Below are 13,479 nucleotides of genomic sequence, written 5' to 3'. Positions count from 1 at the left end.
CCAGAACTGTGCCAGTTTTGTGCCTGGGGCACGAGAGCACCCATGCGTACGCGTGGTTGACGCGTGCGCGTCGATTGGCTAATTTTCAATCCATGCATTAGCGTGCATGACGCATATGCGTCGATGAGTTTTTGAGGCCATCCACGCGTGCGCGTGGAGTGCGCGTACGCGGGGCCCTGTTTTCATCCCAAAGTTGATTTTTGAGTTTTAAAAGCCAAATCTCATACTTCTAAGCCTCCGATCTCACCACTTATGTCTTAAATCATTATGATATGCCTAGCAATTAGAAAAGGAGCTAGGGGATGTGGTAACTTGTGAGTGAAGCAATGGAAAAATGAATGATCAATGAGGATCAAAGATGATTATGTGAGAGGCGGAGGATGGCGGTGGAAGTGCTTGTTATGCCATGGGCCGAAGGGCCGTAATTGTTAATGAAATGGCTGGTTATGGATTTAACCGTGAGCCAAATGGCTGGTTATGGATTTAACCGTGAGCCGGATGGCTGGATTATTGCCGTGTTACGGCGGAGCCATGATTATGGCTAAGAATAAATGCATATATATGCTGTTGAATGAATTGTGAATGTTGCACTTCCATTATCGGAGATGAGAGTTTCCCTGGGAGAAAGCAGTGGCTAGCCATCACGTGCTCCAGGTTGAGACTTGAAGCTCTTTTGACCCTATGTCGTCAGGGTGGCCGGGCACTGTGAATGCCCCGGATGAGCTCACCCCCATAAATATTCACCAGTGAAGGTGATGGATATGGATCATGATTATGATCAAGTTTATATTGAGTATAACTCGAGTTGGGGAGACACGAAAGAGGGACAGTCCAATGGTTAGCTACCAGGACTTGTCGGGTTGGCTCTATAACCGACAGATATCATCAGCCACTAGGGACAGGCATTCATTATATGCATACTATATGAATTGTTTGAGATTGCCTATTGGACTGCATATTACTTGCTAATTGTCTAAATGTCTTAATTGTTCCTATTTGTATATTCCTTGTTTGATATAACTGTGTTTGCTACATTATACTCCTGCTGGTGGTTGGGAGGTTTGAAGGAATTGGAAAGGGAAGTATTAGTTAGACTGAAGAATCTTTAGTCAAATGCCCTTATATGGTTTAGCTTGTTTATAAGCTTTGAATTATCTGGAAGAAGTTCTAGGATTGCCTTCGGCTTTCCTCTATTATTATGTATTATATATGTGGAAGCTGTTACCATGCTGGGGACCTCTGGTTCTCACCCATGCGGATTTTGTGGTTTTCAGATGTAGGACGTGAGGTTTCTCACTGAGGCCTGCTGGAGACTTCTGGTTTAGCGAAGATCCTTTGTTCTTGGGGACTCTGTTTAGTTTATATGTTTTGCTTAGATACTTTTATCTCCATTAAATAATACAAACTGTGATGATTCCTCTTATGGGAGATTTTGGAGAATAGGTTTCTGTATTTGTGTCCCTTTGGGTTTCCTTTGGGGTTTTTCTTATTTTATCATATGTATATATTGCTATGCTCGGATCGGTTATCTTCGCAGCCGGATTTTGAGTCTTGATATTCCTGTTCTTGACACTCCTTTGTATATATATAATCTCGCGTTGGTTTATCCTTGTTCGTTACGTTACTGATCGGAGTGTTGCGCGTTCGAGTTGTAATTTTTGTTTACCCCTTTTTCTACAAAGGCTCCTAGTTATAATCAATCATTCATACTACTATACTTACTAAATTTTTATTTTAGAGGTCGTAATACCTTGCCATCTCTAAATTATGATTTAAGCATAAGACTCTGTATGGTAGGGTGTTACATTATGGTATCAGAGCAGTTTGTTCCTGTAGAGCCTCAGGGATGGACTGATTATGCTTCTGTGCATTCTCTGTATGTGTGTTATGTGCTATTAGTATATCTACTTGATATAATTGGCATAAACGTTCATGAGCTTGCATTTGGGACTTGAAGCACTAAACTTCCGATATTGAGACTGATCAACTTAATATCGATTGTTTGGGGTGTATAGGAACCAGATGGTGCCTCGTGGACGCGATAGAAGCCGTGGTAGAGGTCGTACTAAAGCTCGTGCACCGGAGGTTAACCCTAATGACCCGATGAACCTTATGACTTCGTTGGAAAACATGGCTGCTGTGATGCAAGCCACTGCTGAAGCTCTTGGGCAACGGATAAACAATCATGGCAATAACAGAAATAGAGCTCAGGGACCAATAGAGGTCAGAACTTTCTCTGTGATGGTAAACAAGTGTAAGGTTGCTGAAGAGTGTGTGAAGAAGGCAGCCGCTGAGAGAGGAAATCACAAGGGACCATTCCCACAAAACCAAGGGAAGAACTTTGCACCTAGAGGTCCGCCTTTCAAGTGGGGAAGTTCTTTCAGGAGGCCCAACAACAACAACTCCCAAGGGAAAAGGTTTGGGAAGCAACCACAGAATGATAAAGCTTGCGCTAGGTGTGGAAGTCACCATCCGGGAGCCCCGTGTATGGCCGGATGGGGTTTGTACTATTACTGTAGTAAGGCAGGACATAAGGTCCCAAACTGTCCAGAGAAGCAGAAACAAGGTGCTGGAAAAGCACAACAGACTGGTCGGATGTTCACCACCTCAGCTATAGGTGTCGTGGGATCCGAGACACTCATCCGAGGTAACTGTGAAATGGCTGGTCAAACTTTAAATGCTTTATTCGATTCGGGAGCATCGCATTCATTCATTGCATTTGAGAAAGCCCATGAGTTAGGATTGAAGATCGTAACCTTAGGTTATGACCTAAAAGTGTATAATGCTACCCATGAAGCCATGGTAACTAGGCTAGGATGCCCGGAAGTTTCCTTTAGGTTCAAGCAGCGCGATTTTGTTCATAATTTAGTCTGCTTGCCGATGATCGGTCTTGATCTTATCTTGGGATTGGACTGGTTATCTAAGAACCATGTCCTGCTTGATTGTTCTACAAAGTCGGTGTACTTTATGCCGGAAGATACAGAAGGGCCGGTCGTGGTGAATAATTATTACTTGAATTTGATGATGGTGAGCTGTTCCGGAACCGAATGTCAGGGTATCCTGTTGTTAACCGCGGGTGTTTCGGGTGATGATCAAAGGTTGGAACAGATTTCGGTTGTGTGTGAGTTTCCGGAAGTGTTTCCCGATGATATTGATGAGTTTTCACCTAACCGAGAGGTTGAGTTTGCTATTGAATTGGTGCCTGGGGCAGGCCCAATCTCAAGTGCTCCTTATAGGATGTCACCGTTAGAGATGAACGAGCTAAAGTCTCAGTTAGAGGATTTGTTGGGAAAGAATTTTATACGACCAAGTGTCTCTCCGTGGGGTGTGCCAGTGCTACTGGTAAAGAAGAAAGATAGGAGTATGCGGCTCTGTATGGATTACAGGCAGCTGAACAAGGTCATAATAAAGAATAAGTACCCATTGCCGAGGATTGATGATCTCATGGATCAGTTGCAAGGAGCTGGAGTTTTCTCCAAGATCGATTTGCGATCCGGTTATCACCAGATAAGGGTGAGGGGTGAGGATATCCCTAAGACCGCTTTCAAAACTCGTTATGGTCATTACGAGTATACTGTGATGTCTTTTGGATTGACGAACGCTCCTGCAGTGTTTATGGATTACATGAATAGAGTTTTCCGTCTGTTTCTGGATAAATTCGTTGTTGTCTTCATTGATGACATACTGATTTATTCCAAGACTGAGGAAGAGCATGCGGAACACTTGAGAACCGTGTTGCAGATTCTAAAGGAGAAGAAACTCTATGCAAAACTGTCTAAGTGTGAGTTTTGGAAAAGTGAGGTGAAGTTTTTGGGTCACGTGGTGAGTAAGAAGGGAATAGCCATAGATCCAACTAAGGTGGAGGCTGTGATGGATTGGAAGCAACCAACCACCGTAATAGAGATAAGGAGTTTTCTGGGTTTAGCTGGCTATTACCGAATGTTTATCAAGGGCTTTTCACAGATAGCTTTGCCAATGACAAAGTTAACCCGCAAAGACACTCCGTTTGTTTGGACTCTTGAGTGCGAGGAAAGCTTTCAGACATTGAAGAAAAAGTTGACCACTGCACCTGTGTTAGTGTTACCTGAGCCGAACAAGCCATTTGAGGTGTACTGAGATGCCTCATTTAAGGGGCTAGGGTGCGTGCTGATGCAGCATCATAATGTGGTGGCGTATGCCTCATGGCAGTTGAGACCGCACGAAGTTAATTACCCTACGCACGATTTGGAGCTTGCTGCGGTCGTGTTTGCGCTAAAGGTGTGGAGGCATTACCTCTATGGGGTTAAGTTCCAAGTTTTCTCTGATCATAAGAGCTTGAAGTACCTCTTTGATCAGAAAGAGCTTAATATGAGGCAGAGGAGGTGGATGGAATTGTTGAAGGACTACGACTTTGAGTTGAATTACCATCCGGGAAAGGCAAACGTAGTGGCGGATGCGTTAAGTCGAAAGTCATTATATGCGGCTTGGATGATGCTTCAAGAGGAGAAGTTGCTCAAGGGATTCGAGAGTCTGAAAATTGGTGCTCGAGAAGTATCCGGAACCTTGTGTTTGAGCCGATTAGAAATCTCAAGTGACTTTAAGTCCGAACTCCTAAAGGCTCATCAAAATGATGAAGCGTTATGGAAGGTGTTACCAGCCATTGAGCAAGGAAAACAGTGGAGAGTGTCGGAAGAAAAAGATGGGTTATGGAGATTCAAGGGTAGGATTATTGTGCCGGATGTTGGCACCTTGAGGTATGATATCTTAAAGGAGGCACACAAAAGCGGATTCTCCATTCACCCGGGAAGTACTAAGATGTACCATGATTTAAAGGCGATGTTTTGGTGGCCGGGTATGAAGAATGATGTGGCGGAATATGTTTCAAAGTGCTTAACTTATCAAAAGGTAAAGATTGAACATCAAAGACCTTCCGGGATGTTGCAACCTTTAGAGATTCCACAATGGAAGTGGGAAAGTATTGCAATGGACTTTGTGTCAAGATTGCCAAGGACTAGGGCTGGTTTTGATGGTATCTGGGTGATTGTGGACCGACTGACGAAGTCAGCTCACTTTTTACCCATTCGGATGACTTACACCTTTGAGGAGCTAGCACGGTTATACATAAAGGAAATTGTGAGACTTCATGGTGTACCTGCTACTATAATCTCTGATAGAGATCCTCGTTTCACTTCAAGGTTTTGGGGTGCATTTTAGAAAGCTTTTGGAACCCGATTAAGCTTGAGTACGGCTTACAATCCTCAAACAGATGGTCAATCCGAGAGGACGATCCAAACACTAGAGGATATGTTGAGAGCTTGTATTTTGGACCAACCGGTGAGTTGGGATTGGTATATGCCATTAGTGGAGTTTGCATACAATAATAGTTATCATGCGAGCATCGGAATGGCTCCGTATGAGGCCTTGTATGGGAGGAAATGTCAATCTCCGCTATGTTGGTATGAGGCTGGAGAGAAGGGTTTGTTGGGGCCGGAGATGATAGCTGAGACCACTGAACAAGTCAAGAAAATCCGGGATAGGATGTTTATGGCACAGAGTTGTCAAAAGAGTTACGCCGATCAGAGGCGAAAGCCCTTAGAATTTGAGGAAGGAGACCATGTTTTCCTTAAGGTTACTCCGACCACGGGAGTAGGTAGGGCGATTGAAGCAAAGAAGTTGAATCCTCGATACATTGGTCCATTTCAGATCCTGGAAAGGATTGGGCCGGTGGCGTATTGGATGGCTCTACCACCACATCTTTCGAACCTGCACGACGTGTTTCACGTGTCGCAGCTTCGGAAGTACACTCCTGATGCTAGCCATGTGTTGGAACCTGAATCGGTTCAGTTAAGGGAAGATTTGACGCTTCCAGTGGCTCCAGTCAGAATTGATGATACTAGTATCAAACGGTTGCGTGGAAAAGAGGCTTCATTAGTCAAAGTGGCATGGAGTCGAGGCGTTGTTGAGGAACACACTTGGGAACTTGAGTCGGAGATGCGAACGGATTATCCGCACTTATTCTCAGGTAATTACATTTAAATTTTGTGGGCAAAATTCCCAATTAGGTGGGTAGAATGTAAAACCCGGTTAATTAACGGCTAATTAACCCATAAATGAGAATTTATTCTAGAAAGTTTAAAATGTGATTTTTATGGCTTAATATGATAGAGGAGATTGAGACGAGAATTTCGGTACCAATTTTATAGAATTCAGACCAAGATTGGACCGAACGGGCCAAACCGGGCCAATCGGACCCAAAGTGGGCCCTTAGCCCAACTAAACTAAACCAAAACCCTAGTTTTTAGCATTCTCTCTCCTCACTAAACACACTCACGTGCTGAAATTGGAGGCACAAGAGGGAAGAACACTCTCTCAAGTTCTCTCCCTTGGTTGATCTTCAAACCACCATAACTTTTGATCTAGAGCTCTGATTGCCGCACCGTTTGCGGCCACGCATTCACCGCAGAGAGCTCTATAAAACCCATACAATGAATCTTGAGGTAAGTAGTGCACGAAATTGTGATCAATACTTTTCAAAACATAAACAATCCCTAGTAATGGCTCCAAAGACTTGGTGCTCAATACCATGGCATAAACACAACTTCGCCCAACTAACCAGCAAGTGCACTGGGTCGTCCAAGTAATAAACCTTACGCGAGTAAGGGTCGATCCCACGGAGATTGGTGGTATGAAGCAAGCTATGGTCATCTTGTAAATCTCAGTCAGGCAGACTCAAATGGGTATAGTGATCAACGAATAAAGCAATAAGATAAAGATAGAGATACTTATGTATATCATTGGTGTAAGAGCTTCAGACAAGCGTATGAAGATGCCTTCCCTTCCGTCTCTCTGCTTTCCTACTGCCTTCATCCAATCCTTCTTACTCCTTTCCATGGCAAGCTCGTGTAGGGTTTCACCGTTGTCAATGGCTACCTCCCATCCTCTCAGTGAAAATACGTCCCTGATGCTCTGTCACAGCATAGGCTAATCATCTGTCGGTTCTCGTTCAGGCCGGAATAGAATCCATTGATTCTTTTGCGTCTGTCACTAACGCCCTAGCCTGCTAGGAGTTTGAAGCATGTCACAGTCATTCAATCATTGAATCCTACTTAGAATACCACAGACAAGGTTAGACCTTCCGGATTCTCTTGAATGCCGCCATCAGTTCTCGCCTATACCACGAAGACTCTGATCTCACGGAATGGCTGGCTCGTTTGTCAGGCGAGCACTCGGTTGTCAGGCGATCAACCATGCATCGTGCAATCAGGAATCCAAGAGATATTCACTAGAGCCTTGGTTGCTTGTAGAACAAGAGTGGTTGTCAGTCACTTTGTTCATGAGTGAGAATGGCGATGATCCGTGACAATCATCACCTTCATGAAGTTGAAGAACAAGTGATATCTTGGACAAAGAACAAGCGGAATTGAATGGAAGAACAATAGTAATTGCATTAATACTCGAGGTACAGCAGAGCTCCACACCTTAATCTATGGTGTGTAGAAACTCCACCGTTGAAAATACATAAGCATAAGGTCTAGGCATGGCCGAATGGCCAGCCTCCCAATGATCTCAGAACTAGATGTCCAGAGATTCCTCTATATCAAATACAATAGTAAAAGGTCCTACTTATAGAAAACTAGTAGCCTAGGGTGTACAGAGATGAGTAAATGACATAAAAATCCACTTCCGGGCCCACTTGGTGTGTGCTTGGGCTGAGCAATGAAGCATTTTCGTGTAGAGACTCTTCTTGGAGTTAAACGCCAGCTTTTATGCCAGTTTGGGCGTTTAACTCCCATTTGGGTGCCAGTTCCAGCGTTTAACGCTGGGATTTCTTGAGGTGACTTTGAATGCCGGTTTGGGCCATCAAATCTTGGGCAAAGTATGGACTATCATATATTGCTGGAAAGCCCAGAATGTCTACTTTCCAACGCCGTTGAGAGCGCGCCAATTGGGCTTCTGTAGCTCCAGAAAATCCACTTCGAGTGCAGGGAGGTCAGAATCCAACAGCATCTGCAGTCCTTTTCAGTCTCTGAATCAGATTTTTGCTCAGGTCCCTCAATTTCAGCCAGAAAATACCTGAAATCACAGAAAAACACACAAACTCATAGTAAAGCCCAGAAAAGTGAATTTTAACTAAAAACTAATAAAAATATACTAAAAACTAACTAAAAGATACTAAAAACATACTAAAAACAATGCCAAAAAGCGTACAAATTATCCGCTCATCACAACACCAAACTTAAATTGTTGCTTGTCCCCAAGCAACTGAAAATCAAATAAGATAAAAAGAAGAGAATATGCAATGAACTCCAAAAACATCTATGAAGATCAGTATTAATTAGATGAGCGGGGCTTTTAGCTTTTTGCCTCTGAATAGTTTTGGCATCTCACTCTATCCTTTGAAATTCAGAATGGTTGGCTTCTTTAGGAACTCAGAATCCAGATAGTGTTATTGATTCTCCTAGTTAAGTATGATGATTCTTGAACACAGCTACTTTATGAGTCTTGGCCGTGGCCCAAAGCACTCTGTCTTCCAGTATTACCACCGGATACATACATGCCACAGACACATAATTGGGTGAACCTTTTCAGATTGTGACTCAGCTTTGCTAAAGTCCCCAATTAGAGGTGTCCAGGGTTCTTAAGCACACTCTTATTTGCCTTGGATCACAACTCTTATTCTTTTCTTTTTCTTTCTTTTTCTCTTTCTTCCCTTTTTTTTTTCTTTTTCGGTTTTTTTTTTTCGCTTGCTTTCTTTTTTTTTTTGTATTCACTGCTTTTTCTTGCTTCAAGAATCATTTTTATGATTTTTCAGATCCTCAGTAACATATCTCCTTTTTCATCATTCTTTCAAGAGCCAACATTCATGAACCTCAAATTCAAAAGACATATGCACTGTTTAAGCATACATTCAGAAGACAAAAGTAATGCCACCACATCAAAATAATTAAACTATTATAAAATTCAGAATTCATGCAATTCTTTCCTTTTCAATTAAGCACGTTTTTATTCAAGAAAGGTGATGGATTCATAGGACATTCATAACTTTAAGGCATGGACACTAAGACACTAATGATCATAAGACACAAACATAGACAAACATAAGCATTAATTTTCGAAAAACAGAAGATTAAAGAACAAGGAAATTAAAGAACGGGACCACCTTAGTGATGGCGGCTCTTTCTTCCTCTTGAAGATCCTATGGAGTGCTTGAGCTCCTCAATGTCTCTTCCTTGTCTTTGTTGCTCCTCTCTGATGATTCTTTGGTCTTCTCTAATTTCATGGAGGAGAATGGAGTGTTCTTGGTGCTCCACCCTTAGTTGTCCCATGTTGGAACTTAGTTCTCCTAGGGAGGTGTTTTCTTGCTCCCAATAGTCTTGTGGAGGAAAGTGCATCCCTTGAGGCATCTCAGGGATCTCTTGATGAGAGGGGTCTCTTATGTGCTCCATCCTTTTCTTGGTGATGGGCTTGTCCTCATCAATGGGGGTATCTCCTTCTATGTCAACTCCAACTGAATAACAGAGGTGACAAATGAGATGAGGAAAGGCTAGCCTTGCCAAGGTGGAAGACTTGTCCGCCACTTTATAGAGTTCTTGGGCTATAACCTCATGAACTTCCACTTCTTCTCCAATCATGATGCTATGAATCATGATGGCCCGGTCTATGGTAACTTCGGACCGGTTGCTAGTGGGAATGATTGAGTGTTGAATGAACTCCAACCATCCTCTAGCCATGGGCTTGAGGTCATGCCTTCTCAATTGAACCGGCTTGCCTCTTGAATCTCTCTTCCATTGTGCGCCCTCTTCACATATGATTGTGAGGACTTGGTCCAACCTTTGATCAAAGTTGACCCTTCTTGTGTAAGGGTGTTCATCTCCTTGCATCATAGGCAAGTTGAACGCTACCCTCACACTTTCCGGACTAAAATCCAAGTATTTCCCCCGAACCATAGTAAGATAATTCTTTGGATCCGGGTTCACACTTTGATCATGGTTCTTGGTGATCCATGCATTGGCATAGAACTCTTGAACCATCAAGATTCCGACTTGTTGAATGGGGTTGGTAAGTACTTCCCAACCTCTTCTTTGAATCTCATGTCGGATCTCCGGATATTCACCCTTTTTGAGTGAAAAGGGGACCTCGGGGATCACCTTCTTCAAGGCCACAACTTCATAGAAGTGGTCTTGATGCACCCTTGAGATGAATCTATCCATCTCCCATGACTCGGATGTGGAAGCTTTTGCCTTCCCTTTCCTCTTTCTAGAGGTTTCTCCGGCCATGGATGCCATAATGGTTATGGAAAAACGAAAAAGCAACGCTTTTACCACACCAAACTTAAAATGTTTGCTCGTCCTCGAGCAAAAGAAGAAAGAAGAGAGTAGAAGAAGAAGAAATGAGGAAGAGGGAGATGGAAGTGTGTTCGGCCAAAGAAGGGGGAGAAGTGGTGTTTAGGTTGTGTGAAAATGAAGGATTGAAGAAGGGTATTTATAGGAGAGAGGGGAGATGGGGTTCGGCCATTATGGGTGGGTTTGGGAGGGAAAGTGGTTTGAATTTGAATGGAAGGTTAGGTGGGGTTTTATGAAGGATGGATGTGAGTGGTGAAGAAAAGATGGGATTTGATAGGTGAAGGGTTTTTGGGGAAGAGGTATTGAGGTGATTGGTGAATGGGGGAAGAAGAGAGAGAGTGGTGGTGGGGTCCTGTGGGGTCCACAGATCCTGTGGTGTCAAGGAAAAGTCATCCCTGCACCAAATGGCATCAAAATTCACGTTTTGAGCCATTTCTGGCGTTAAACGCCGGGCTGGTGCCCATTCCTGGCATTTAACGCCAGGTTCTAGCCCTTTTCTGGCGTTTAACGCCAGTCTGGTGCCCCTTTCTGGCGTTAAACGCCCAGAATGGTGCCAGACTGGGCGTTAAACGCCCAACTGCTAGGCTTACTGGCGTTTGAACGCCAGCAGCATCTTCCTCCAGGGTGTGCTGTTTTTCTTCCTGTTTTTCATTCCGTTTTTGCTTTTTCAATTAATTTTGTGACTTCTCATGATCATCAACCTACAAAATAACAAGAAATAACAAAGGAAAATATATAAAATGTAACATTGGGTTGCCTCCCAACAAGCGCTTCTTTAATGTCAGTAGCTTGACAGATGGCTCTCATTGAGCCTTACAAATGATCAGAGCAATGTGGGAACCTCCCAACACCAAACTTAGAGTTTGAATGTGGGGGTTCAACACCAAACTTAGAGTTTGGTTGTGGCCTCCCAACACCAAACTTAGAGTTTGACTGTGGGGGCTCTGTTTGTCTCTGATTTGAGAGAAGCTCTTCATGCTTCCTCTCCATGGTGACAGGGGGATATCCTTGAGCCTTAAACACAAAGGATTCTTCATTCACTTGAATGATCATTTCACCTCTATCAACATCAATCACAGCTTTTGCTGTGGCTAGGAAAGGTCTGCCAAGGATGATGGTTTCATCCATGCATTTCCCAGTCTCTAGGACTATGAAATCAGTAGGGATGTAATGGTCCTCAATCTTAACCAAAACATTCTCTACAAGTCCATAAGCTTGTTTTCTTGAGTTGTCTGCCATCTCTAGTGAGATTTTTGCAGCTTGTACCTCAAAGATTCCTAGCTTCTCCATTACAGAGAGAGGCATGAGGTTCACACTTGACCCTAAGTCACACAAGGCCTTCTTGAAGGTCATGGTGCCTATGGTACAAGGTATTGAAAACTTCCCAGGATCTTGTCTCTTTTGAGGTAATTTCTGTCTAGACAAGTCATCCAGTTCTTTGGTGAGCAAGGGAGATTCATCTTCCCAAGTCTCATTTCCAAATAACTTGTCATTTAGCTTCATGATTGCTCCAAGGTACTTAGCAACTTGCTCTTCAGTGACATACTCATCCTCTTCAGAGGAAGAGTATTCATCAGAGCTCATGAATGGCAGAAGTAAGTCCAATGGGATCTCTATGGTCTCATTTTGAGCCTCAGATTTCCATGGTTCCTCATTGGGGAACTCAGAGGAGGTTGGTGCACGCCCATTGAGGTCTTCCTCAGTGGCGTCCACCTCCTCTCTTTCCTCTCCATATTCGGCCATGTTTATGGCTTTGCACTCTCCTTTTGGATTTTCTTCTGTATTACTTGGGAGAGTGCTAGGAGGGAGTTCAGTAACTTTCTTGCTCAGCTGACCCACTTGTCCTTCCAAATTTCTGATGGAGGACCTTGTTTCATTCATGAAACTTTGAGTGGTTTTGATTAGATCAGAGACCATTGTTGCTAGGTCAGAGGTATTCTGCTTAGAACTCTCTGTCTGTTGCTGAGAAGATGATGGAAAAGGCTTGTTATTGCCAAGCCTGTTTCTTCCACCATTATTGTTATTGAAACCTTGTTGAGGTCTCTCTTGATTCTTCCATGAGAAATTTGGGTGATTTCTCCATGAAGAATTATAGGTGTTTCCATAGGGTTCTCCTAGGTAATTCACCTCTTCCATTGAAGGGTTCTCAGGATCATAAGCTTCTTCATCAGATGAAGCATCCTTAGTACTGCCAGGTGCATTTTGCATTCCAGACAGACTTTGAGAAATCAAATTGACTTGCTGAGTCAATATCTTATTCTGAGCCAGTATGGCATTCAGAGTTTCAATCTCAAGAACTCCTTTCTTCTGATTAGTCCCATTATTCACAGGATTCCTTTCAGAAGTGTACATGAATTGGTTATTTGCAACCATTTCAATTAGCTCTTGAGCCTCTGCAGGCGTCTTCTTCAGATGAAGAGATCCTCCAGCAGAGCTATCCAAAGACATCTTGGATAGTTCAGAGAGACCATCATAGAAAATACCTATGATGCTCCATTCAGAAAGCATGTCAGAAGGACACTTTCTGATTAATTGTTTGTATCTTTCCCAAGCTTCATAGAGGGATTCTCCATCCTTCTGTCTGAAGGTTTGGACTTCCACTCTAAGCTTACTCCATCTTTGTGGTGGAAAGAACTTTGCCAAGAAGGCATTGACTAGCTTTTCCCAAGAGTCCAGGCTTTCTTTAGGTTGAGAGTCCAACCATATTCTAGCTCTGTCTCTTACAGCAAAAGGGAATAGCATCAGTCTGTAGACCTCAGGGTCAACCCCATTAGTCTTGACTGTGTCACAGATTTGCAAGAACTCAGCTAAAAACTGATGAGGATCTTCCATTGGAAGTCCATAGAACTTGCAATTCTGTTGCATTAGAGAAACTAATTGAGGCTTAAGCTCAAAGTTGTTTGCTCCAATGGCAGGGATAGAGATGCTTCTCCCATAGAAGTCGGGAGTATGTGCAGTAAAGTCACCCAGCACCTTCCTTGCATTGTTGGCATTGTTGTTGTTTTCGGCTGCCATGTCTTCTTCCTTTTTGAAGAATTCAGTCAGGTCCTCTAAAGAGAGTTGTGCTTTGGCTTCTCTTAGCTTTCGCTTCAAGGTTCTCTCAGGTTCAGGGTCAGCTTCAACAAGAATGCCTTTGTCTCTGCTTCTGCTCATATGA

The 13,479-nt window shown here is 43.3% G+C and overlaps 1 non-coding gene across 1 annotated transcript; it reads left to right on the top strand.

Moving 5' to 3' along the window:
- The first annotated feature begins 12,824 nt into the window (after positions 1–12,824).
- LOC130963804 (small nucleolar RNA R71) lies at positions 12,825–12,932 on the top strand. Its single transcript, XR_009079923.1, has one exon. It is a non-coding gene; the product is annotated as a small nucleolar RNA R71 (small nucleolar RNA).
- Positions 12,933–13,479: the final 547 nt, after the last annotated feature.

This window comes from Arachis stenosperma, chromosome 2 (assembly GCF_014773155.1).
Source record: "Arachis stenosperma cultivar V10309 chromosome 2, arast.V10309.gnm1.PFL2, whole genome shotgun sequence".
In the NCBI taxonomy this organism is placed as follows: domain Eukaryota; kingdom Viridiplantae; phylum Streptophyta; class Magnoliopsida; order Fabales; family Fabaceae; genus Arachis; species Arachis stenosperma.
This window is presented reverse-complemented; position numbering and strand designations above follow the sequence as displayed.